The sequence below is a fragment of the Pieris brassicae genome, chromosome 7 (genome assembly GCF_905147105.1).
Source record: "Pieris brassicae chromosome 7, ilPieBrab1.1, whole genome shotgun sequence".
Classification (NCBI taxonomy): Eukaryota; Metazoa; Arthropoda; class Insecta; order Lepidoptera; family Pieridae; genus Pieris; species Pieris brassicae.
In genome coordinates, this window is record NC_059671.1 from 15,944,648 (window position 1) to 15,971,241 (window position 26,594).

The 26,594-nt window shown below is 31.9% G+C and overlaps 1 protein-coding gene across 1 annotated transcript in view; it reads right to left on the reverse strand.

The window, feature by feature from the left end:
* Positions 1-25,907, reverse strand: part of LOC123712198 (protein muscleblind) — a 144,846-nt gene extending 118,939 nt beyond the window's left edge. Inside the window, exon 1 of the mRNA XM_045665189.1 lies at positions 25,872-25,907. The gene's annotated coding sequence lies outside the window, so the exon portion shown is untranslated. The remainder of the gene's footprint in view (positions 1-25,871) is intronic.
* Between the last annotated feature and the right edge of the window lie 687 nt (positions 25,908-26,594).

Sequence of the window (26,594 nt, forward strand, 5' to 3'; positions counted from 1 at the left end):
ATGTTATTAGGACTTATTGTAAGTGGGAAAACACTGTGAAAGCAACAAAATTCATCCTTTTTATTTTATTTCGATTTGTTTTACAACACGTTCTCCATGACATCTTTGGTATATGGAACTACGTATTTTTTTATTATCATGGATTATACAAGCTATGTCTAAAAAGTAACAAAAGTAATGAACTGGATTCCATGAAACGAATGTCCCAATTATAGCGACATTTTCTCCTCCTCTACGAAACCATAAAATATGATAAGCATCGAGCAATGAGACACAGACGAAATCCCATTTATTTGTATTTACGACCGATGTGAGCCTTGACCTAGCAATCAATTTTGTTTTTACTGGAATAGTAATTTATTTATATTCAATAGCACAGGATTATCGCAATCGTAATTATAATCGATTATACTATAGCTATTGCTTAATTCAGAAGATCAGTACAAGTAACAGAAAGTGACATTGCTTAAATTTATGTTAGGTGACTGCCGCCCATGGACACATGGACCACTACCAGAAGCGGCTATGTAAGCATTAGTAAGCCCTTTCCTTTCTAGAAGATTTAAAATGAACCGTTGTTTCATTCGTTATTTCTTGTGGTTATTTTCATTGAAACGAAAGTGTAAGGTGCAAAAATGTTTCACAGGTTTTTAAGATTAAATTGTGTACTAGGTTTTAGTATGAAATTGAACGTTAACATAATGAGGGTTCGTCGTGCTGCAAGCGATGCGGAGTATGGCCAGGGCCGCCGGCACAGCTGCAGTCGACGCGCAATATCCCGCTCGCAAATAAAGGAATTTCGATGTCAATTGTTCGCCTTCCCAAGAAATACATACAACAAAAATTTACGTATTTTTTTTATATATTCAGAAAAGCAATTTTTGTACGTCGGCCACGATACGCGGGAAATTGCACTCTTTCCTTGCAGCGCGGCGTGGCAGAACTGTGAACGGAATCGCGTCTATTGTACTGAAACGCAAGCGATTGCTTCGCTTTATTGCCACTGTTCTTCCATTAAGAACTATTCAATATGTTTAAAATAAATACTTCTTGGTATTTATTAACGTTTCTTACTTTGATTTAAGAATTTATATATTTACATTGCGAATAAAGATTAAAACATTTTCTTTGAATTATGTCTACGATAAAATGTATCACGAACAAAAGCTTGTTATTTTAAAATATTACCTAATAATCAATACGCTCGTTTCAGGAATGGTTATACGGCTATAATGGTATTCTATATATGGTGATTATTTATTACTGATGTTGTAATATTTAGGAATACCTTAGGGGAGGCCTTTGCAGGAGGGCAGAGTTAGACTCCGTAACATAGCTTGAAATTATGTTTCTTTTAACTGTAAACCAAGGCTTATTTATTATTTCATTATCAGTAAGAGATGTGTTTTATACAGTGGAATCTCGATAACTGGAACCTCGTAAAGTCGAAAACAATTGCCATTCGCTTCCGCTGTACCCCTAAATATGTAGAAACTCGAATTATTAAGACTTTGTAACTTGAACAAAATCTTATTTTCTAAGGAGTAATGATCATACATATTTATACTCTATAACTCGAATTTCAAAAAGGATTCGTAGTTAGTAAAATATAAGGACGTCTTAATTAGAATTCCCCGAAATAATACCCATAATATCCAAAATATCTGCCCAAACATTTATTTTATATATACATATATCCCGAATATATGTTTTTGTTTGCTTCTAATATATTGTTTTTGTCTTGTACTCGTGCAATGACTGAATACATACGTAGAAATATGTATTACAAAACTTGAAATTGAATTGTTATTCAAATTCGACTCTACAAATCGAAAAATACACTTAGAAATCACGCCTCTGTAAAACAAGATTTCAGTAGTTAAATCATATGTATCTCGAAGTTTTTGTTAAGTCAAAAACTCGTTAACTCGATTTTTTTGCCGTTTCCTTGACATTCGAGTCATTGAGATTCCATTACTACTAATTTGATGTATTATAAAAGCCCGTAATAGGTTAAATTATAAATAAAAACTGGGGCGTTGGAAGCAAGTTCCTTGATTTATAACCTTAAACAGATAATATTTAAGACAGAATGAACACAGCAAAATCGTCATTTAGAGTTTTCAGTTGTAGTTATTTCCCTGAGAAATCTAATTAGTTAGAGCGATCTCGCCTGCTGGGGCTCTGTATACTTACAAATTATATTCGTTACGCGCTGGCAGATACACTCAAGATCTTGTTTGTCTCATTTTGATTATTGCCAATCTGATTAACGATACACTACACATCTTATCACCCTAATAAAAATAATAATCTTGGAATTAGATCCTATATAATAATTGATGTTTATTCAACATTTATTACATCTTTATGTTTGCTCGATGTTATTTCACGTGTTACTTTCAACACATAGTCAAGGATGTCCACTAAATTGTATTTATTATCTGTAGGTGTATAAGCAAGGTGTATAAAAAATCCCTTTGAACAGGACGTACAAACTATAAAAGCTTACGTTGCTATTTTATCTTTATACTATATACATAATATATATAAACATAATTATTTGGAATAATATCATATTATATTAAATGAACTAGTTTAATTCAAAATTATACATTGTCCAGAATGTTTCAAGGCGTGATTTAAGAAGCCAGGTGTAGCATAAATTTACAGGTTTCTCTAAAGTTGTCTTGATAATATTAGATTGACCTAATTATTTAAAATGACTCAATTTATCGACCTAGAATACTTGGCACTTTATATAAATGTGTTAATTAATAATTTATCAAAATAGTATTTACTTATTTTATGTAATGGAGGAAAAGTGTCATGTAAACTTATATTCTCAGAGAAAATTTTTCATTTTGGCATATTGTTAACTTAACGAAAAATATGATACCAAAATTTAAAAAACATCCAGTTTCGCACAACTGCCTGCTAGTAAAAGTTCTTTATTTATTATTCATTTATAATAAGGTTGTTTATTTACATAGACTTTAAACTAAAAGCTTAATAATGTATTAAGTAAATAATGGTACATAATGTCGATGTGATACCCCGAGAGCCTGATTTACGAGCTTCGGACCGTTTAGTCAGCTGTTAATCATTAAAGACGCTAACTAGAGAAACTGCACTGCGATTTATCGATTTAAGAGTGAAACAGATAAATAACTAAAGTTGCTTTCGTGTTTGAAAAATAAGATACTAAAAACATTGTTTACTAAGTGAATATGATAACTGGTTAAAACGCTTTCGTAGCTTTGTGGCAGATCATATAATACGAAGTTCTTGGATTCGATTTCCACAAAAAAAAATATAGTCTAATATACAACATGTCATATATTTCCATTGTTTGACTGGTACTAACAGTTTCTAAGAAGAATACGTATATATAGATATTGTATCTATATAAATTTTGGAATTTCACTATTTATCTTGTGTACCAGGCAATGTATACCTTTGCAACATATTGTATTAAAAATATTCAAATGTATAATATATATAATATGAAGCAATTTAACAACACCACTATTATAATAGTGGATTTAATTAATACAAGTTTAATAAAAATAAATATATTTTATTCTCACGGTGGAAAGTGTTTACTTTTAAGTATATAATTTATAGCGTTTACCGTTGTCTATGGAACTTATAAAATTACTTATTTCCTATGTTCAAAGCCAAATAAGACAAGGGGGAGTACAAATCATAATAAATTCGGCGAACTTATTAAGTCAGCCGCCAACAAACAATGGAGCGACTTATTGGCGATCTCCCCCTGTTATCTAGCTGCCCTCTCCACCCTCTGGTCCAAATGGGGCTATCGGAAAAAGCTCACGGGGAACCAAGAATACACCAATTAACACAGCGAGACTTAAGATGATATTATTTTCATTTGGTGACAATTCTATCGATTTCAATGGATCTTTTGTTTGAATAACGATAAAGTGCTTTATCATTTTATAAGATCTACGTCTTTCGATCTTATTCATTGAAATAAATACCTCAAATAGGTAAAGAATGCTTTGTTGGATTTTATATTTCCATGGCAACACGCTAAAGGACAAAGCCATTTTTGCAAGATATTTCGCTATTCAATGAGGGTCAGTAGTTTTTTTTAAATATTTCGTTTCGTATGAAGTAAAAATATTTTTTTATTAACTGGTTATATATAATATAGTTATTCATATTGCGCTTCCATTTCCGTAAGCATTAATATCAATTAGGAAATTAGGACCGCTGTTATGTGCGTACATAGAACTCTTGGTATAAATCGATAATGTGATATAGTCCAAATAGTAAATAATAGGAATAAATCTTAATTCGTAACTGCGTAGGCGCACTTTCCGCTATTATACGCAATTTACCGTAAATTTTGAACAGTAATAAGAATAAATGAGGTCATAATGACGGCATATTAATCTATTTTAATCTTTATTACGATTATTCTTATCAAAATGATTATGAGTGAAATAGTGAACATTGAACATTACTTCATTAAAAAAATTGCATTTTCATTTGTAACGGAACTTATAGCCAGACTAGTTATATACTACGAAAAATTCAGACATTCATCATTGGTTTAGAAGAAGGAACCAATTTTTATAATATCGATAAAATAATATTATATCAAAGGGTTAGTCTAATTTTTCATAATCAATAGATACGTGTAAAACCTGGGACTTATGTTTTATGACGGCTTACTATTGTACTGTGTGATGCTGAGATGATAAAAAAAATATTTTAATGAATTTAAGTTGCTTTATATTCTCGAAGAGGCTTTCGACGGACACTTATTGTTACTGTAGTTATTTCTTATTTAGAGCAATTATATCAAAGAGAGGAAAGTCCAAGCAATATTGCCAAGACCGAGCAGACACGTAGCTAGTAGTATTAATCAGTTAGTCACACTTGTGCACAAAGTAAGGAAGAGTCGATTAGGGTACCTTGGACATTATTGAGACATCGGCGGCAGCTGCGCGAGAACTTCCCGATATTGCTTGGACAGTACTACTTCTAACTTATTTCAACTGCCCACAAATTTGTACCATTCAAACTTTGCCAATTGATCGCTATTATTGCCTGCTATGTCATATGTTTATTTCATAACAATTGGCCCAGAAACTTTGAGAAAATTTGGTAGAATTAACTGAGGCCTTTATTGATTATTACTGTGATGGAATGCTGTGTTTTTAAAAGGCCAGCAACGTACTTGCGACCCTCTGGAAATGTAAATATCACAGTTCGAATTCTACCACAATCAGTGCTTTTGTAGTATCATTTAAAATTATTGCAAATAATAAAGTATTGAATACAAATCGTGTTAAATTATATCAAATCTAAGGTTAAAGTTGATCTGTTTATTTTTTTATTTTATTGAAATTCACAGGCCTTCTAGTAAACTAAAATCTATATTCTGTTATTGAAAAAATCAAAGCCTGTGTCAAAACTTTTTTTAAATTGGTTTTCAATATCAAACAAATTAATCCCGAATCAGAACTCCAAATTCAAAAGCACATGACGTGTTTAAAATTTAAAATTCTATGACACTAGAGTTGTGCTGAATATAAAATGAATAAATTGAATTGGTTATATGGCAATGACGCTATGGCAATATCGGAATCCAATCAGCGTGATTGACAGGTGGACCGGCAGTCGGGCTGACGTATCGGATGTTACTTGACGTTATCTCGTGGCTTCGACGAGCAGCCAGGCTAAACAAAGCCAAAGGACAGAATGGGTTAGTTGTTGGACTTTTGGCTTAGGCCCTTGTATGTTATAAATTAATTTCAGCATTTCGCAATTTTTCTTTTGCGATCAAAGCGCTCAAGTCCGAGCAAAATAATTCCATGACATATGTGGGTACATACTTTGCTACATAAATTGCTGTTTGCTTAAAAACTTAGCAGGTTAAACTATGTTTCTTTTTCAACATACTTTTAGTTAAGTTTTTTGAATGTATATGGCGGCTTTATTACATACAACAATTATTATGAAAGTACTAGTTCTCTTTATAAATCACCAATTGCGTAGTTAACAATATTCGTTTAGATTTCATTAATAAATTATTTCAATTTATAGTTACCAATTTCCAGGTTGTGTACCATAAACTTTCCTTGTGAGCTGAGAAAATGTTATTTTCAAATATTAATTGTTCATAACCAGAACTCTTGCGCATGTATACATCTCACGAGAAGCTAATCTCCGCAAATGACGACTTTACGTATACTGTTAGTAAATACACGAATTTTACTAATAAATGATATCCCAAAGACACCTTGATATGTTTCGATAAAATAATATAATGATATAATAATAAAAAAATATCTGCACACAGTAAAAACAAGTTCCGAAAAAATAACATTAAGAATTAACCACTTTTATATGTTTTTAATCCCCGTTATGATTTAATCAGTTTCGTTTTTCGTAACTTTTACAACGTAGCTAAAAGCCGAAAATATAAAACAAAGTTAATATTTATTAAATAAATTCCATTTGCCTGTATTCGCTGTAAAATTAATGGACTTTTCTTTAAATCCCTTACTGTAAAGATGCCTTTAATGACTAACTGGTCTTCTGATGAGTGACCAGGACCGCAAATCACAGGTCATATGGTATCTCCCAATCATGATGCGGTTTTCTATATCTAAGTGAAACTGTTCATAGGAATTCTATAGTAAAACGGAACAGATTCAAAAATTAACTTAAATCATTGATACAATGCTTTTAACGGACATTTTACCATTCTAAATATAGAATAAATTTTGCGAACATTACTATAATAATATTTTTTTATTAAACTGCAGTACTAACGGTAACAATAACATTATTGTAAGCAAATAAGCCTAACTAAAGTATTTTTATATTTATTTAAGTTAGGAAATATATGATACTAAAGTATACACATTAGAAATAAATTATTGCCGGCCTCGCACTTGAAATAAAGATATCCTGATATACTACATTATCCATAGTTAGTGATAATGTCGCATAATTTTTTTGAATTTATAAATATTAGTAATTATTATATACTTCATTATTTCAAAATGGAATGTCTTAGAGCATAAGGCGGGCGAGAAGAACTTGCAAAGAATTCTCCGCAAGTCTTTTTAATCACCAAGTTTGTGGTTTAAAAGGAAATTGTGAGGAACTGTAAGCTAATGGTTACAGTAACGTAATTGTCATGCTTTACTTGTACATGTATATATAGTACGTGTTACTGCCGTTTAATCGTCCTAATAAAATATCTTACTAAATTTGATGGCAAATAAATAGCCGAAAGGCATAAAATTGAAACGCAACATTTCAATGTTACGTATTCATGGTACAATTTCGTAAGTCAATTTAAAATTTATTAGAGAGAAACAAGTATAATGGTTGTCATAAAGTTTGTAGGCCCTCAGTCGGCACGCACGAATTGAAATAAAAACCACGTGTAGTCCTTTGAATAGTTGATGCCTCTCATAACTAAAATGTAGGGGTCTGTGTAATATTTACTCTCGTTTTTATTAATATAAAACTTTTACAAGAGCTGTGTTGGCCTAGCGGCTTTGGCGTGCGATACTCAACACTAAGATGGTAGATTTGAACACTAACTGTATGCCAGTGGACTTTTTATGAGCCAAAAAATCTTGACATGTGTCAGCCACAACAGACTGACCACCTAGTTGTCTATTAGAAAAAACAAATGATAACGAAACAATTGCAGATTCATTTATTTGGAATATGAATTGAACGTATCGTTCAAATTATGAAATATTTTAAGTGGACTACTTAGAATTTTAAAGTTGCATTTATGATCACCGAAATGCACTCCAAGCGTACTATTTTTAAATAGTTTAAAAATAGCTGCAATGAAATTCGAATATTAAAATAGTTAATTAAGAAATTGCGCTACAACATTGCGTTATAAGCAAATACAACACTAATAAAAGGTGTCAAAACATAACATATTTTCTCATAAATAGCCGTTGTAACACCTACCTTAATTAAATTATTAAACAAGTTATTTATGTAAAATATTTTCACCCCATAATTAGCACATATGACAATATGTAAATTAGAAGTCGCGTTTTGAATTTAAAACAGTTGAACTATCCCTTATTTATTTTTCATTATTCCTGTTTATTCCGGTTTGAAAATTAGACTTAGTGACCGTTTTCAGAGACATACATTCTCGATTTCATTTTGTTAGAAAATTATCACTATTTTATTTAAAATGTAAAGTATGCATAGATAATTGAAGAAAAGGAAGTTAATATTTAAATTGCGCCAATACTACAGTTTTTATTATATATACATACCAATGACACGCTATTGCAAAAAAGGAAAAATAATAACACAAAATGACAGTTAACATATATATATATAAAATAAAGTTATCACTATTTGTAATTAATGTAAATAAAATACTAATTATGTACTAGTAACTAGGGAATTTTCTTTCGCCTTAATATGTTTTTTTACTTGGGTTCAGTAAATTCCGAGTTCAAGTTCTACCCTTTGTAACATATTTTGCGATTTATTTTTATTTATATAGATCTGTTTATCTTTAATGTATTTTATAACAATATATTTATACAAAATATTTCATAAAAGTCTTAGTTAAAATGTTTTATATATCTTACAATGCAACATTGTGTTCCGCAAAAATATTCTAAATGATTTTTAAAACAGTCGTAAAAAGATATGGACCAGTATACGATCGTTAAACTGGGATTAAGTCTCCAGTTCTGTTTACAATTACAAATGTATTACTTATTCAAACACCTTCGTTCCGGTAAAGAAATTGATTTCTACATAATTTAGTAGCGAAAACACCTCGCAGGGACCCATGCGTAATAAAAACAAAACATTCGTTCGTTACTACTTTCATCCGAATAAATGAATAAATTTTTAATGGACGGACTCGCCTTCGGTAATCAAGATCTAAGTAACTTTTCTAATTTACGCGGCTAAAAATTTTTGTCACGAAATAATGAACGCTTAATTCTCTTTGACAGATAACATCTAATATTTATTCAAAGGGACTTTTCGTTTACATAATAATTAAATGCGCTTTATGAATGATAATTTCAAAGTATTCGTAATAAGTTTTCCAACAACTTGCATTTTAATGAATGCAAATAAAATAGTAAATCCAATACGGAAGCAAAATACAACTTTTTAGTCCTCTTTGTTTAATGCTTAAGTTTATTATAAAATTTTACTACTTCATACCTATTTATTTTATAGGATTTTATGAATAAACACAAACTACAGTGTCCAGTCTTTTGTATACTTCTCTCACATTTACACCGCCGAAGAATCTTTTAAGAGCATTTAGCTTGTTTCGCGGTTTTCAAACTGTAATTAGCACTGTAATAGGCCACTGGCCACAAATTCTTGTACCGTATGCTTTGTTGAGTCAGATTCTTGTTGGTAATTAACCGTTGCTATAAATTAGTGTCCGAAGTCGGAAGCTCATTGCGGATGCAGTTCACGACGCCCGCCCTAGGATGCGACGCCCAAACATTGTCACTACACATACCCATCTGTGCACTCTGGTTACAGCCCGCAAGACACACTACGGCCTGAAATATTACCGCTCGATTGGCAACACGGGATAAACTAATATATGCCATCTTTCGTTGTTCACATGATCTAGAGTCTAAGCTTTGCGTCGTATTGAATTTATATTATCATTAAGAGATTACTTTGATGAAACGTTATATTATATTAAGATACATATGATAGCAGCTTACTTATGAACATTACTTTGTTTATTTATAGTATTACATATAGTAAATCGTCTTATTTGTCTTTAAAACTTTTTAATCAGTCATTCTAAATACAAAATAAACCAGCTTGTTTGTATTTTGGAGATGCAAGTGATTGCGATGTCACGACGCGTCGCTGGCTCTCCGTAGGTGCAGGTAATCGCTCCACGCTCACGTATCTGATGGAGTTTCCGAGCTTCTAAACTAGTTCGCCTGTTGTAGGAAACTTTTGACGCCGTTCTGTACAAGGTGCATGTTCAGACAAGTTCCGATAAGGAGCTGGAATCCACCCTAAATCCTAACGCGCGCCTACATTCCGCTGACGTTGGTAAATGCTCTGTGGGCAATTAAAAGTTTCAAACAGTTCCGATTTTATTTCTATCAACAGCACTTTAACTTTGTGAGGTGCTCAAATATGCCAGTCCGTGTATGCAAATAGGAAATCGGGAAATATACGATTACTGACTTTATATTGCTTAACATTTTCTTTGAAATACCGCGTACCTTTATAATAAGTTACCAAAAATATTCATTCAATATTAGAAAGATCATGACACATCAAATAGCTTTAGAATACCGTTAATAGGGTTGCCAGATGGAACTTGTTAGACAATTTATATAGTTTGCATTTAAAACTACCGCTTGACAAGTTAATAAATATATTTTTTTATAATTTAATCAATTCGACAAATAATAATGATGATTTTATTACAACGATTTCTTTTTATAAATGCTAGCAGCCCTACCGTAGAAAATGTGAAGCTATCGTTTCATATCCAACGTCCCGAATGTCGCTACAGCCTTATGAGACTTATGAGGATTACACGAAAATGCGTATTCGATGACATTTTTCGAGCCCATAGAAAAAGATGAAATATTAGGAATTCTAGACGTGACATGAATGCGGTAGGTGGCACCTATTACCGATGTATGTGCGTTCTTTCGCGCAAGGCTGGCGGGCCGACGGGCGGGCGGCGAGCGCCGGTGAAACCGAGCGTGACGTTCCATTCCTGATATAAAAATGTAAGTATGAAAAAGCTTTGTTAAACGCGGCTTGGCTTCGGCGAAGTGGTAAAGTTTGAAGTGGAAAAGTTTCTAGGCGAAATCTTTTGCGGAAAACGATTAAATTTTAAGAATATTTGTACTGTTAAGGGGGCCACTTTGAATAGAATGTCTTTTGTTAAAGTAATTACATCGATTTATCTGAACTTAATTGCTAAAATTTGCTAATTACATCCAAATATAGATTTAATAAAAATTATAAAGACTCTCTATTGAATCCTTGCAAAGGCGTGACTTTGTACGTTTAATGAGGATTTTTGTTCTAGGATATAGTGTACTCCATATCTCGAAACAAACGTATAAATGTAATTAATATATGATATAAATGGTCACAAGAATAGTGAAACCATTAACTCAATTAAGTAAGTGGGATTGGGTTGAACAATAACAGAATTGTGAACGTCTAAAGTTGAGGTTAGAGGGCGCTCTATTCGAGGGAAGATTATTTTAACGAAATAATTAAATTTGCGGAAGTCCGGTGCAGCGCGACGTAAGCGGAATCTAGAATAGGAATTTGTTGAAATTCATTTGCGGCCATTTTATAAAGAAGTACTGCGCAAATTGACTTAATAGGTCAGAGCTCGCAAGCGTATTAAAGACGTATTATACTTTAAGATATACTAGATAAAGATAGAAAGATTATGAAACATAAATACATAATAATATAAATATAGTATTAATAAGTTTGCTTTCCATGTACAGATTTAAGTGCATGATAAAGAATAGTAACAAAGTTTATGTTATGGTTTCTGTTATTTAAACTTACTTATATGATTATTTGTCAAAAGTCTTTTACTAAAAAGAAAATCTATATTCCCGTTTTTCGTTAAAGAAACTTAATGTTAAACTGTTGTTGTAATGTTAACATAATTATACCTCCAATCATCATATTTGAATTACCAGCGTATTATACTTACAATATATAAAATACAAATAACAAGGTTATGTTAAAAATATATTTCTAAACTAATAAAATCTTCTTATAGTTCAAACATTCAATATCCTATCCTGAAAATACAATACTCCACTAAATCAATTCCCGGAACTGCTGCATTGGAAAACGACTCGATTAGTTGCCTGGTCAGCTATTAAATAGTTGGAAAGTAAAGGTAAGAATAAAATCAGTACATATTGAGATTCAGCTCACGGCCCGCAAGGTTTTGCTGGGGTTGTCTGTTCCGCAGTGCGCCCCGTGCAATACGATTCTTTTATACATGTTTTTGAGGTCACCGAATTGGTATTTTGCTAGACAACGCCCAATCCGTTAGCGTTTATCTTCTATGACTATATATGGAAAACAAAACACTAGGTAATTTATTTAGTATTTATAAATTTATCTTACGTTGTGATTGTTTGTTAATAGTTATTGTAACATTTAATATTAAATTGCAGTGAAAAATAAGTATTTTAGTACATAGCTAGTTTAAGCCTAGTACATACAATAATGTTTTTTTTTCAAGAGAAGAAGACAGTTATTTTACTGTTTTTAATATTGTTTTGGTCCATTCTATCGTCTCCTTTGGTTTGAATTTTTAGGATGAGTGTCTTATAGTAAATTAATAATTAAAAACATAGAAGTCTATTAAACTATTTATTGAATATATTAAGAATTATAGCGTCACGAGTAGTTTAATATTGGGAACAATATTTTCAGAAAGTTACGCTCGCCGCCCGCGCCGGCTTGCATCTGAAACAAGCAATCTCTAACGACTGTTTCACGTTTCGAGAATACTGTTATAAGATTTTCTCGGCGAAATTTGAAGCTCATAATTCATTGCGGACACTTCAATGAAAATACTTTACCAAAAAGTGCTGAGACGATGGGACTGATACATATCAAGGAGTTTGATCTTAAACAAATATATGGTATTAACAAATATAACAATATTCTTTACCTATTACTATAATAATAATAAGTAAAAATTGATAAATATTAATTTATAAAGAATTTAAAAAATTTAGCCTCTATGTGTACCTTTAATGACGCCAGTATTTCTTCATTGTATTACGATACTTATTAATCGACGATAATTAAATAATGAAATGTAATTACTATTATAAAAACTATGATTTAGCATAATTTATGTGTAAAGAAAATGCAGGTATCACTCCCAAGATACGATTTCGGCTGACTGACAAAATTTATCAAAGGCTGCGTGTGGAACTATTACAACTGGCTTAAGTTAATGTTTTCTTAAGGATCAGACAATATACAGCTAATAAGTTGCCGGTTGAGGCAATATGGTCGTCACGTAATCTGTTTATAATGAAACTGTACCAAGTTGTGAAAGGTTGGCTGTGCTGTTGACGTATCGTCTAGAAAGTTATCCCGGAATGACACACTTAGCCTGAGCATTCGCCTCCGTAAATCCATGCTTCGTTAGAATTTAATTCCTATTCTGAATCAAGCCACAAATTAGTGAGCCCGAATTGGATTGCTTTGTTAAATCTAAAACTTCATGTGAGGATAATATGAAAACAGCTTTTGTTTTCGTATTCAATTATATAAATGGATCTCATTAAATATTAAGCTTACACAGCCTTAAGATTTAATTATATATTTCAAGAGATTTGAAATTATTTTCAAAAAGCTTCTTAAAGGTTACTTACACTCTTGCGTACTAATAAAAAACTGCCAGTCGGCAAGATAGAAATTTGCCCTCATACAAATATAGTGTATTTGTATGAGTGAGTATATATTTATTACTGTTTGATAATTATAAAAATTTAAACGTACATACCTGGACTAAATCCAGGACGTACTAGAAACGGAACAGGTCAGTATTAGCCAGCAAGCATGCACAGTGAATGTCATGAAAGTGGATGAAGCGAGAGCGGTATCTCAGGACTGTAGCAAGTGGAGAATCGTGACCTCTGCCTACTGAAAAAGCATGAATGTAGAAATAAATAATAAAGTATTTTATTTATTTAATTTCTACACTACGCTAGTAAAAACTAAGTCGTGTGCTATATAAGCCCCTCCAATATTTCATATTCAAGTTGGCTTAGCCATTTTAATACATCGTTTAGCGTCTCCCCACACAATAAATCCCTTGTTTACTCCTCCCTACTTACTCCAACCCGACGTTTATCAGCTTCCTGGTCTAGAAATCTAGATTACCTAACGCCGTCTAGTCTAGATCTTTTGTTTTTCGCATGTTTTCACTTCTGGTCAAGTGCTTTGTTCGAAAATGTTTTAGAAACTTTGAACGACGGCACAATGAGTTCAATGCACTGGCTTTTGTCTAGGTCTTACCGTAATTTGAAAATCAGTAGATTTAAAATTAACGGTGACCGCGTTTACCGTTAGAAATTGTATGTTATGTTGTGAGTTATCTTATCTAAGTGGCTATCAAGCAACTCTCAACCCTCATATGGTGCGTTTAAACCCCGGTGCTTAAGTGGAGTGGAGAGTTTGAGGTCGTGTGTTCGAATTTCGGCGCTGCACCAATGGATTTCTCTTTACAATTGCGTATTTAACACTCGCTCGTACATTGAAAGAACACCTTGTGACCTGAAGATCGATCGGTGTGTCCTGTACAGAAGACTAATACTTGCCTATTAAGAAAAACAAATGATTACCAAACAGATACAACATTTTTTAAATTCAGGATGAAACGTCACGAAGATGTGCAGCGTTTTTGTCGAAGAAAAGGGAGAGAGCGATTGAGACCGATTGAGAGAGAGTGAGAATCGGAGATCGAGAAAAAAATACACGCTTGGTTGATGTAGTCCTTTAGTAGTTACATATAAGAACTTTAGATGGCAATTCTGCCGTATAACGTCATGTGCAGTAACTAAAATTAACGCATATTTTTTATTTATTTATATTATCATCAGCATACAGTGTGAATATAGATATAAAAATATATGGAGAGTTCATATGGTACATGATCATCTATTGGGGCTTTACCTTAGTAATAATTAATTTACAAAGAAGTTTGACTTCTGACACGTGTACTTTGTACGCACGCACTTTTTTTAAATATCGGCATTACAAACATTACTTTTGAGTGTATTATAAGTCAAAAAAGTTGACAGTGACACACTAAATCTGACCCAATTACGATTCGAGTTTTATCGTAAACTTACACAGATTAAAAAGACTTAATCTTTTAAAAGACTTAATTTTTTAAGAGGACGCAACATTCTCGCAAGCCTCCAAGCAGTTTGCATCAAATACCCCTTTGCTTTAAAAATCCCCAAGAATTATATAATAAAGGTTTTAAATAAACAGAACTTTAAACAAAACAATTTCAAGATACATTCAAGTCGCGCGAAAAACTACGGACCAAGAGCAAAACGTTAACTCAATTTCGTAAGTTTAAATCTCTGAAGTGCAGTATTTTTAAGCTGTTCACATAAACTCTGCTAAGTATGTTTAGCTCATTATTTTTACAGACCACGCTATCTGGTCACAAATGGTGTGAACGTGGAATTAAAATTATCACTCACTACTGGTATTAACTATTTTATTGAATAATATTATTTACTGGCATGTCCCAGCTTCGTGGAGCTTAATTTTTTCAATTGTTGTGCAAAAAAATTAACTGTAAAGTTATATTTGAAATGGATATAGTTTGTAAGTTTTTCGTAAAAATATTTTCTATATTTTTACGTATTTCATTAGTAAAGATTGTACCTTATATTATAAAGATCGTCATAATAATGTTACACATACACTTACTTTCACTAATCTAACATATCTACTAAAATCTCTATTGGCACTAAATTTTTCGAACTCACCTGGAATTAAAAACTATGATATCCCTCAAAAACGTCGAACATACTACCACAAGACCAATTAATGTATTATGCCGTGAACTGTAATATACTTAAATTTATCTTATGAATGTCTCAAATCGCGTTATAATCGAGGCCGACAAACGTAATAACGCAAAAAATTTCTAACAAATTCCTCGGATAACGATATCCCTAATATCTATAATAATGCGTATATCCATAAAAGAACAATGCTTTACATAAAGCCAACGTGAGACGGCAATCCCGCGTCATACATGGAAATACTCTTGACATTCTAGTCACGTTTAATATTTCTTATTTTCTTTGTCTCATTTGTCCTCGACAAGGCTGTATCAGTGTTTTTGTAAAACTTTTTCGCGGCTTTTCGTTATCACGTCTATAAAATTTTATAACTCCTGCGTAAAATTAAATTCTACATTCAAATTATTGAGAAAATAATATAGTCGTCAAATTTGAATTTGGAATATCAGAATTTTCGAATCCATTTAACTGACAGGTAGCATTAAAAATTCTATATTCAAATCATACAAAACATTGTCGTGAAGTTCAAATTTGCAATGTTATGTAAGTGATTTTTTTAAAGATGGCCATTCCTCTTTTGGGAAAAACATATTTATTATAAACATGATTCAATTCGTTAGTATCGTTAAATTATTTAATGGGTTGAAGACTGTGTATGAAGGCAGGCGTGGTACGTACATTTTCATCTAATTTTACGCAGATGAAGTCACGCACATAAACATTATTCCGCATTATGCATTGCCTTAAGCAAAAAATAAAATACGAAAAGTAAACTGGTTGTGTATTGGATAAACAAAAGCCTATAAAGAGCCTAGCGTTCGTAATACTCCTGAGTTACGAGCTACAAGCCGCCTACTACCTAATACCTATTAAACTTGTAGGGGTCTGTTACATTCAAAGATAATTGTTTAGAGACAACAATGTTATGTTTAGCCTTATAATTTCTATTGTCATAGTTAGGCGGTGACTTATGCCTTGGTAACGAAAATAATTTAAAAATAGAATTTATGACGTAACCTCTAGTTACAGAAATAATTTGAAAATAGAATCATTCGAAAGAATAATAGAATCGGCACAATGGTATTATAATTTTGTAGTTATGTGCTGTAGCATCAACTGGATTCTACGGGTACAATGACTGCGATGACGTCCTACCCTGATACGCACTAACGAAGTTATTTCGGCCGCTAAGGATATAAACAACTTCTGGACCTTATCCAATGCGGTCTTGACGTAGTCAGGTCAGTGGTTAGACGGGTCGACAATCCTCCCTAGGTTCTAACCTAGCACTGTTCAGAATCTTTCCTCCACATTGCAGTAAAGTGTTAAGCTTTGTTAAAGCTACTTATGGAAGCGTGGTCACAATCGATGTTAGTCATAGACAAAAGTCTAAAATGAATACTTTTATACTAAGTAAGAATATAAGGATATTTTTTTAACCATATTAAAGTCCTTAAAATGTGACAGTTTTATAATTTAAAAAATTGAACAACTTAGTGTAGCTGGTGTTAAACTTAATGGCAATTTCTTGAACGTTAATGTTGCGCGTCAAAATTATTGATGTAAAGCAAACATACTGCATGCATTTACCACAGCATGTTAAAAGAAATATCTACGGGCTAATATAAGTGAACCCTTTGTACATTTCACCGGTATCGTTTCCATTTGATATTGGATAGCAATTTATTTATCATACATATTGCGAGGGCACCTAAACTTGCTACGGTCGCGTCTTCCTACTGAGAATCAATGAAATGAACGCGTTTTAGTTTAAAATTATTACAAAAATTCTGTGCTTATTTCAAAAATTGTGTAATGAATTTTTAGAATGAAAAAAATATTCAAACTCGAGTTATGTAACCTAACAGTAGTTACATATATATTTTAGTAAATAAGTAGAAGTGTAAACAAAATGTACCTCAATACGAGACATTCTCGTTTCTCATAATGTCCAATAACTTAATTGTCACCTACTCTTTAGTAAGTCAAGTTAGTTTTTGTAAATCCAGCGTCGTAACCCCTAGTGTTATCTTAGTTATAAGCTAACAAGTAAAGCTAGTTATTACCATACTTTATATTCATATAAAAACAGCGTATTTTTTATACTATTACTATATGACACTCACACTGGCAAAAGTGACGAGACTTGAAGAAACTCAAGTACATTGCCTGCCTTTTTAGAATTGGTTCGCGCTTCAAGAGTAGACGCATAGCACCTTTTTGTAACTTATCGACGAATTTTGTTTAACACGCCACATTTCCGCTCAGTCCTGACACTGTTGGAGATATGGTTTACTTTTTGCTGCACTTTCATCACCAGTGAGAGTTTAGTTTTATATTTATTATTTATATTTATTATATTACTTTGTATGTAAAGAAAATTGCTAATAAAAATTATGCGTATGTAGCATGAAAAAGTTATATTTAAATTAAGCAGTATTCTAATTCTAAATTAAATTGAAAAACCTATTAATTTTACAATACCATGTAATGTTAAAATTTGTACAACACATCGAACACAAATATGTGTTTGATGTTGTTCATTTTTCTTCATGATTCAGGCTAATAAAGTTTATATGTATAATCAAATATGAATCATAAACTGAATGGAAATAAAATATTTACGACGAATGAAGTAAGAAGCAATATTATTGTGACAACTTTTATCGAGTTAAACTTTTAATACTGCGCTTCAATGAAAAAGGTGAAAAGCAAGGATCTTTTGATAGCAATAGGTTACTTTTCTATTTTATTCCTTTAAAATTCAAAGTTTATTGCGAGAATATTTGATACTTTCATGAAACTTGATGATTTTTATTAATATCGAATGCTATAAAGTTTTATATGGAACGGAGAAAAGGCCTAACCTTATCTTAAAGTTATATACCTATTAATTGTTTAAAAAATATCTATCAAAGCTCAACAAAAAATATTGCTTTATCCAATCTTATTGTACCACAAAGAACGGTTCGGTGGCCGTCGATACACAATCTTTTACTAAAATAATAAGTCCTGAGTACATACCTCGTTACAATATCTTCTTACCAGGAAGAAAGACACACAATATTATCAGTCGTAAAGATTTGGAGAAATTCTATTAGTTTGGGAACAAAGAGCGGTTAGACTGATGTTAGCTAATACTTTGCCTCACGATAGTTCTCAAAAACGCACTAAACACTCACTATAAAATTCTAAAAAGTCGACGTAACTATTATCAATTATAATTAACAAAAAGTATAGATTAAAATAAAAATGTGTCTAACGTACCTCAACAATGACTGAACTAATAAATGTACGATCGACCGAGAAAAAATATTTGAGATCACCCTCATCAAAAATTATTAAATTGAAATTATGTATGTCGAACACTTATTTAATGAATGTTTAGTTAATATTATCTCAATGCCACATAAATTATATCCCTAGCGATAGGCAATAGGTCAGAACTGCCTTTACGACATTTGATTGATGAATATCATCGAATTTGAATTCTGAAAGTGAACCTATTTGCTTGAATTAAATTAATGTCTTTATTCTGAACATTCAAACTTCTAATTAATAAACTCAAAAATACGTTTACATCAACACAGAGAGATATAACGATTTAAAATGAATATGTTAATTCCTATATAGTATCAAATAAAGCGGCTTACTACCCTCTCCTGTCCTACCTTCCTAATTTTAATTGGTATTTCATTCTACGCGTGGAAGTACGCAATATTTTTTCTAATTCCTAGTTTCAATACAAGGTTTAAAGTAATTTATTACATACAAATAATTATTTATTATATACATAGCTACTATACAAGATCTACTAACTCATCAATATCAAATAAAACTTATTCTTTGGAAACAAAAGAATCTTTAATATATTTTACGCGGTGAACGTCAACTCCCATTTGAACATTTCCACGATATTTCCCATCTTCAATTTTAATCATTGCCAGGAAAATTTATTAAAAATTTTGCTCTATTTTCACTGAGATCGTCGAAGACCGATAAAAGCGAGAGCTGGGCAGAAGATTGCAATACACACCGTATTGGTTGCGATAGCCTGCTTATTTTGTTAATGAAACGGTAACTTAGTTTTATTTGTTTCATGTGGAATGGATGTATGGCTTATTTGAATGAAACTTTGAACTAAATAGAAGACCACACGTCTAGTATATATAATTATTATAATAGAATTTATTTATTTACATGTACACGATTTCAACTCGTTAACAGTTCGTTTATTCTGAAATCTCTAAAAAAGTAAACAACCCTAAGCGTCAAAGAAAATCACAATTTCACCACTAACCACAAATTTTCTTATGTATTGTGATTAAGGAACTTATACACTATATTAATCTAATAGATTTAATAATAAAAACATGATTTTGAAGATTTTAAATAAATCCAAATAATATTACGACTATGTATAAACACAATTAAATGCCAGTTAAAATATTCTACGGATGTAATCAATAAAATACCTATATAGTGGAGAACGATTTGTGATCTGCGAAATTCTCATATTAGGCTTACTAAGTCGATTTATACATATGTATCATTATGTATTTTTTTGGATAAAGTACTCAAATAATAATACTTTTTGGTTGAGATAACATTGATTAACTATAAATTATATTTTAGGACTACGCAAGACCTTCATAACTCACCATTCATTTTAGATTTATGTTTGTACATTACATCCGTATATTTTCCTTGCCTCGCCATATTTGTTTAATCTTAAATAACTTCAGAACCAGTGGACTGTAGAAAACACGTTACTTAAATATTAACGTGTTTATATTAATCACGAACAAAAATGATAATTTCATAAGTATTTTAATTGATTTGATTAAAACGACATTGTAATGAGATTAAATAACATAAGAAAAATCAACTTTACATATCAACTACTGTTACGGTCAAGAACTTATAAAAATATATTTTCTCAGCCATTCCGACACCAAAACATTTTTACAAAGCTTACACGTATATAAGGGTACCGACACGTAATAATTTAAAGACTTACCGGGTGGAAATGTAAAAACTTCATTCTGTGAATTCCACGCTTCTAAACCGAAGTTGGTTTAAGTTGGAATTTATGTCGTGCGAGTGTTACGGTGCTAAGCACGAAGGAACCATGCGAGTTAGCGTCGCATTCCTCACGACGACATATCTCACCGTCACTCCCCGCATATGCACTGGCCGGAGCCGCTCTTGTTTGTTAAATACACTTTGTGATGCTATCTTGAGATTGCATAGCCAAACGTATACGGAGTTTAATACGAGTTCAGTTGCAAGACAATTTCTTTTGTGTGGTATGGATGTAGGAACATCCATATAAGTATAGGATTAGTATAACGTAATCAATATTCGAATAGTAGTTCTCTGATGAAGTGTTTGTTGATGAGTTGATATTTCCAACCACATTAAATTTTTATTCTTTATCTACATGCAGAAGAATGTTTGTTATTATAACATAGTGTTACCTTGTTATGTGCAATTGTAATAGTATTGGTAAAATAAATTGATATGACTATAAAATTAAACTGTCAAACAAAAGTCGAGCAATTTTGTTCACACTGAAAATGGTCATTCCAAAAAGTAATTTTTTACTTCACTGCGTATGCAATTATGAAAGTTTTAACTTAAATAAAAGGAAGATGTGATTTCATTATAATTCTTATGCTTAAAATGTGCACCTTTTGAGCTTTGGAAGAAATTTTAACGAACTTTTTATATACACAGAACTATTAAAACAATCTAATGGTGGATTATATTTGTATTGTCACCTTTGTTTCGAAATTTATTTCCCAAAAAGTAAATGACTGATGTCAAGACACAGGTCAGCGACATACCTTTATATGCTACAATTGAATTCCTGGTAATCTTATTTAAAGCTTTACTAAAAGTAAGCTTTAATCGTCCTATTAATGTCATTTGAGTATAACAGACAGGTGTGGAACGAAGTTCTTTTGTTTGCATGAAATAATTAGGTACAGATATTTTTGTCACTACGAGCTGTTAGAGCTATTATCAACTACGTACTACTATTAAGATACGTTTTTAACAATTAAAGCATAAGCAAAAACAGAAGGCAGAAGGCTTATCTTATGTTAGAAGATATCGCCGCCCATGGACACTCTCTACGCCAGAGGGCTCACGCTGTCTTTAAAGTATTACTAGACAAACTATAATTTTAAGTGTAACATATCCATAGAATATATTTGGCAAACATAGTGGCTGAGAAAGTTTACAAACTATATATAGAAACCAATTAATAATTTATTGATAACTAAGACTCATAGTAAAATATTGTGTAGAATATAACTAGTCTAGACAAAACTATAAAACATTAAGTGCGTATTGTATTCTCACTTAACAAATGCATAACTTCTAAAGACATTGGCATAGCTTCCATTTCGTCGAAATGGAACACGAGAGTAGATGGCGCTTTTGGCGCTCACTTGGTAATAAAAACTTTCGTAATTACACTCATTTAGGCAAGTAATGCGTTGACGGGATGTCGTGCCAAATATTGCCATTTTTATAACACGATATTGCAAAGTTATTTAGTTAGTTTCAAGACTGTGGCACCATAAAATACAGTATGTGCATTTATTTTCTAAATGTCATATGTTAAGTTAAATGAATATGTCAGTTAAACTATGCAAGATGCTCTTTTAGAATGAATAATGTGTTTCATGCAGTAAATGCATAATTTTTGTGCTTTGTGCGTTTTCGTTTGAAATTAACACGAAAACACATTGTCTGTATTCGTGTTAAACTATACCTAATAAAAAATCGGTGCGTTTTTGCTGTAGAATTGACGATATCGTTTTGATGTATGTAATTACTTGACAAAAGTATCGAAAAGTTTGCATAGAGCACGAAACGTCGTGACTGTTAACTATAATTTCTTTTAAATGTTACACTGGGGTTAATAAATTTTACAGAGTAAAGCATGTTATACAAACTACGGGATAAGGTAAAGGGTTAGTTTGTCTATTAAACTAGTTAATTAAGTCTGTAATTCAATTGAAGTTTCTAGTGTTCTTGTAATTAAATGTCAGTAAGATGTAGGCATTGTTTTTTGACTTGATTGACGTTTTATCGTTTTCAGGAAACGAAAAGAAGTCGTTTTAAGGTTTCACTAACGTTAATTTCGCTAAATTTTTAATTATAATACATGTCACGAACCACAAAATGGATAATACTGATGAAAAATGAAAACAAAAAACATTAATAATAATTTGTAAATAATTTGTTCGGTGAAATTATAATTCGCATCCGGACATGAGGGCGGTGTCAGGCAGAGACAGACGACGACTTGCTCGTAAAAACTTTTCTAATTATGTACATTTTTAGATAAGAAAGTGGCCACTCTTCACGTCATATTTTGCGATTTTATACGGGTTTTTTTATTTACGACATGTTACTATTGCTTATTTGTAGTTAAATATGCTTCTTTCATTCAGAAAATGACGTAATTGACTTAATATCGTATTACTCCAGCAGCTGTTTAGAATTCGACTCAAGGTATTAGGAACGACATAACATCTATTATGAAATTATGTTAAAACCTGTATTTATTCGTGGCGAAGCAATTATTGCTCTAAAGACGTTGAAAACTGATACTCAGATTTATAAAAACAAAAGTTAAAGTTCTGTGAAAGCTACGAAACGTTTGACAATATTTTAGACTTTTTAAATGTCAAAGATTGTGTTAAATGAGAAAGCGATTTTTCTCTAATAGATTTAAAACTAAATATTAGTCTTACACATATTGTATTTTAGTTGTGGTCCACAGTTGCATCTGCTTTAGTTCGCACATTATGTTACAAAGGTTAATAAATGTATTATCCTAAATAAAAATAACTTTTTATTTGGACCAGTAAATTCAAATTTAAAAGTCATTTATTCATTTAAGTACAATTTGTACTCTCATGGATATCGAATTCTATCAAAACTCAGCAAGTTCGTTCCTTCCTTTACGTAGTCACATCTAGATTAGCGCATCTAGAAATTCTGTAAGTTTGTAATATGATAAACTTTTGAAAGCAGATATGAAGATTGAAGAAAGTTCGCAGCTCTGACATAACAGTGTAGTAATTTTCTCCGTCCACCATAAACAAGAAACATAACTTTTAGAGGGTACTTGCACACTATTTCTTAGGATACTTTACAGTGAAACCTTTCGTCGAATGGTGTTGTGAGATGAAACGTGGAGTTTTATGTTTTCTTGTCAAAATATTGAGCTGTAAGCCTTCAGTTCACTAAATGTAGTGCAGGAATTTCAAAATTCACTCTCCATTCTGATCCATATATATTTTGAACGATAGAAAAAGGTCTTAGGTGCAAGTTCGAAATCAAGCCATAGTTTCGTCTTGCTATCAAGATTATTAAATAGTACAGATCGGTTGGTTGGGTACACCTTGATACTTGAGTTGAGTTTTGGATTTTGCACATAATTGTAGGAAATTATTAAAACTCAATAGATAGAATATAATATTTGGAAATACATAAATGTAATTTTGGCAAGCTATTAAAATACAGTATTAAGGAGGCGTGTGATATATAAAATTCTTATATTTCGTTTTGGAATTAGATAAATTTATTTAATTATGACTTAATTTATTCAATTAAGGGGCTCCCTTTATTTATTTTGGAGATTGCGGTAATAACATTTAATTTTGTATTCTGTTCGTATATTCTCACCCAAAAAATATATCAGTCTAATTAGACCATTTTAACTTAAGTCTCTTATTACCAAATTGCAAATACAATCTGCAAGAAAAAGACAATAGCATATACATTTACGAGGGTTAATCTAATATACTAATTAAATAGACGATGTTATTTCTAGATATTCATTACATTAGGTTGCAGGTGAATTAGTCGAAGTCCACGCACACCTACGCAGTAATGTCTCATTTGACTAAAATATACTACTAAAGACCATTATGAGAGATTAATGAAAATTGAAATACTCCGAGGTCAATATTAGGCGAAATATATCTCAGCGGGACTCCGCAAATACAGATAAATGTCTACTAACTTCATGTGATGTAACTAACTAAATTATTGTAACTAGACCGAGCTTCCCCTCCAATCATAATTTCTACTTAATACTGAGTTAATATTAATATTTGCCGTTTAAACTTGGAACATAAACAGACGATAAATTAATTCAATCCCGACATTAGCCACCCGATCCTCGCGATCAATCTCGTGGACATTTAAAACTGTTGTATAATAGGTGCACTCAACGTATTAAATTCGCGCAATGAGTCACTGGGCGGGCGCCACTATGCATCTTTAAAAAGCGACATTTAAAACGCCCCCGTAATATGAGTAACAGCTTATTTGGACATAAATTGTTGGACTCGTTCGTCAAACGACTCAATGAATGATGCAATCAGTTAGAGTATGCTCGATTCAAGTCGCATAAACAAATGTCATTTGGATTCGAGTCATTTCTTGGTTCTAGCTGGGGCTACAATTTGTTTACATTATTGATGTCCGCAGTGTCTACGTAGGGAAAAGTACTCGTAGCGTAGTCAAGATTTTTCTTTAAGCAAAAACGAATTCTACGGCTTAACTGTATGCTAACATGCAATAAATAAACGATGATAATTTAGTATAAGGTTAGTTTAGAATTCGGTTTAATTAAATATTTAAATTACTTATCATTCATAATATATTAATGGTAATAGTTTATAGCCCAAACCGATTATTTTTCCACTGTAACAAAAAAAAAGAATTATAAACACCGCTAATGCAGTGGCTTTAAAATATTATTATACAAAATAATGAAAGCTCTAGTTCTTTGTTAAAGTCTAGCAACATGTGGAAATATTTCCAATTGTGTAACGTTCATGTTAGTGAAAATAGAACGGAAATAAACTGTATAAAAGGTAATGTGCACGAATAACAAAATAATCTTGCAATCCAATAGCATGCACATTATCTGCTGTTTGTTTTTAATTTCGTATTTTTATAAGGGCGAGTTCAGATTAAAAAGCGAGAATATCTTTTGTGGATGCTATTCATCACAGCAGATGATTAATCAACGCGGCCGCCGGCATTTTGAGCGCGCATTAATGATTGCGAAGGTTTTTCTTGGGCTAGCACGTGCCGCGAACCGATTTAAGCCCCTCTTGTTTCACAATTTACGCCTTTGATGATTTTTACGAGCGCTTCAAGTTATTAATTACACAAATTTTATTTCGGTTTCCGTGTGCTTAGAGCTAAAAGAAGTGAAATCGACTGTACCTTCAAATGTTGAGTTGAAGGAAAACTCGCAGTTATCTGGAAAAAAGAAAATCCTTTTATTTTACAAGGCTTATTAAGACTAAGTAATGACAGTGTTCGGAGTGAATAACCGTTTATAGTTGAGCGGTGAAAGAAAAACATGGGGGAGGGATTGCGCTTTTATTGAAACCAATCTCACCACTTGCCGCGACTGACTGCGTTCCGGGTTGAATGCACGTAATTGCTTCGTCATTCAGATGATCGCAGCTTCACCCGCTTGTCTTGTTGACTGTACTCGCAGGCACTCGCTTTGTGCACGGAGCCTTACCTCCGCTGACATGTGCTATTGTCTAGGGAGTTTCGTCGCCCGCTTTTATGACGGCAACAAGTTTCAGCTCGCGTTTTAACAAAACCTTTTTTATATTTTTCCCCAGTAAAATAAAGGCATCCCTCAAAATACAGCCTAATTCCTATTGACAAAACTAGTGCATCCGTTTGAAATATTGTCAGGATTTTCCTCGCTTACAAAATAAATAATAACGCGTCCTAGCCGAGCGTTATTTTGTAAACATCAACGTATTTTTATTAACGAATCATAACGGTAAAAACATTTTAATACCATAATTAAGTAAGAACGCTGCCTAGAATTTCTTAATTTGAAACGCTCCTTGATACTTAGTTGTTTCTCGAAGAAATTTAATTTCATTTCATAACTTCTTTCATCTGTTTAACAATATTAAGTGC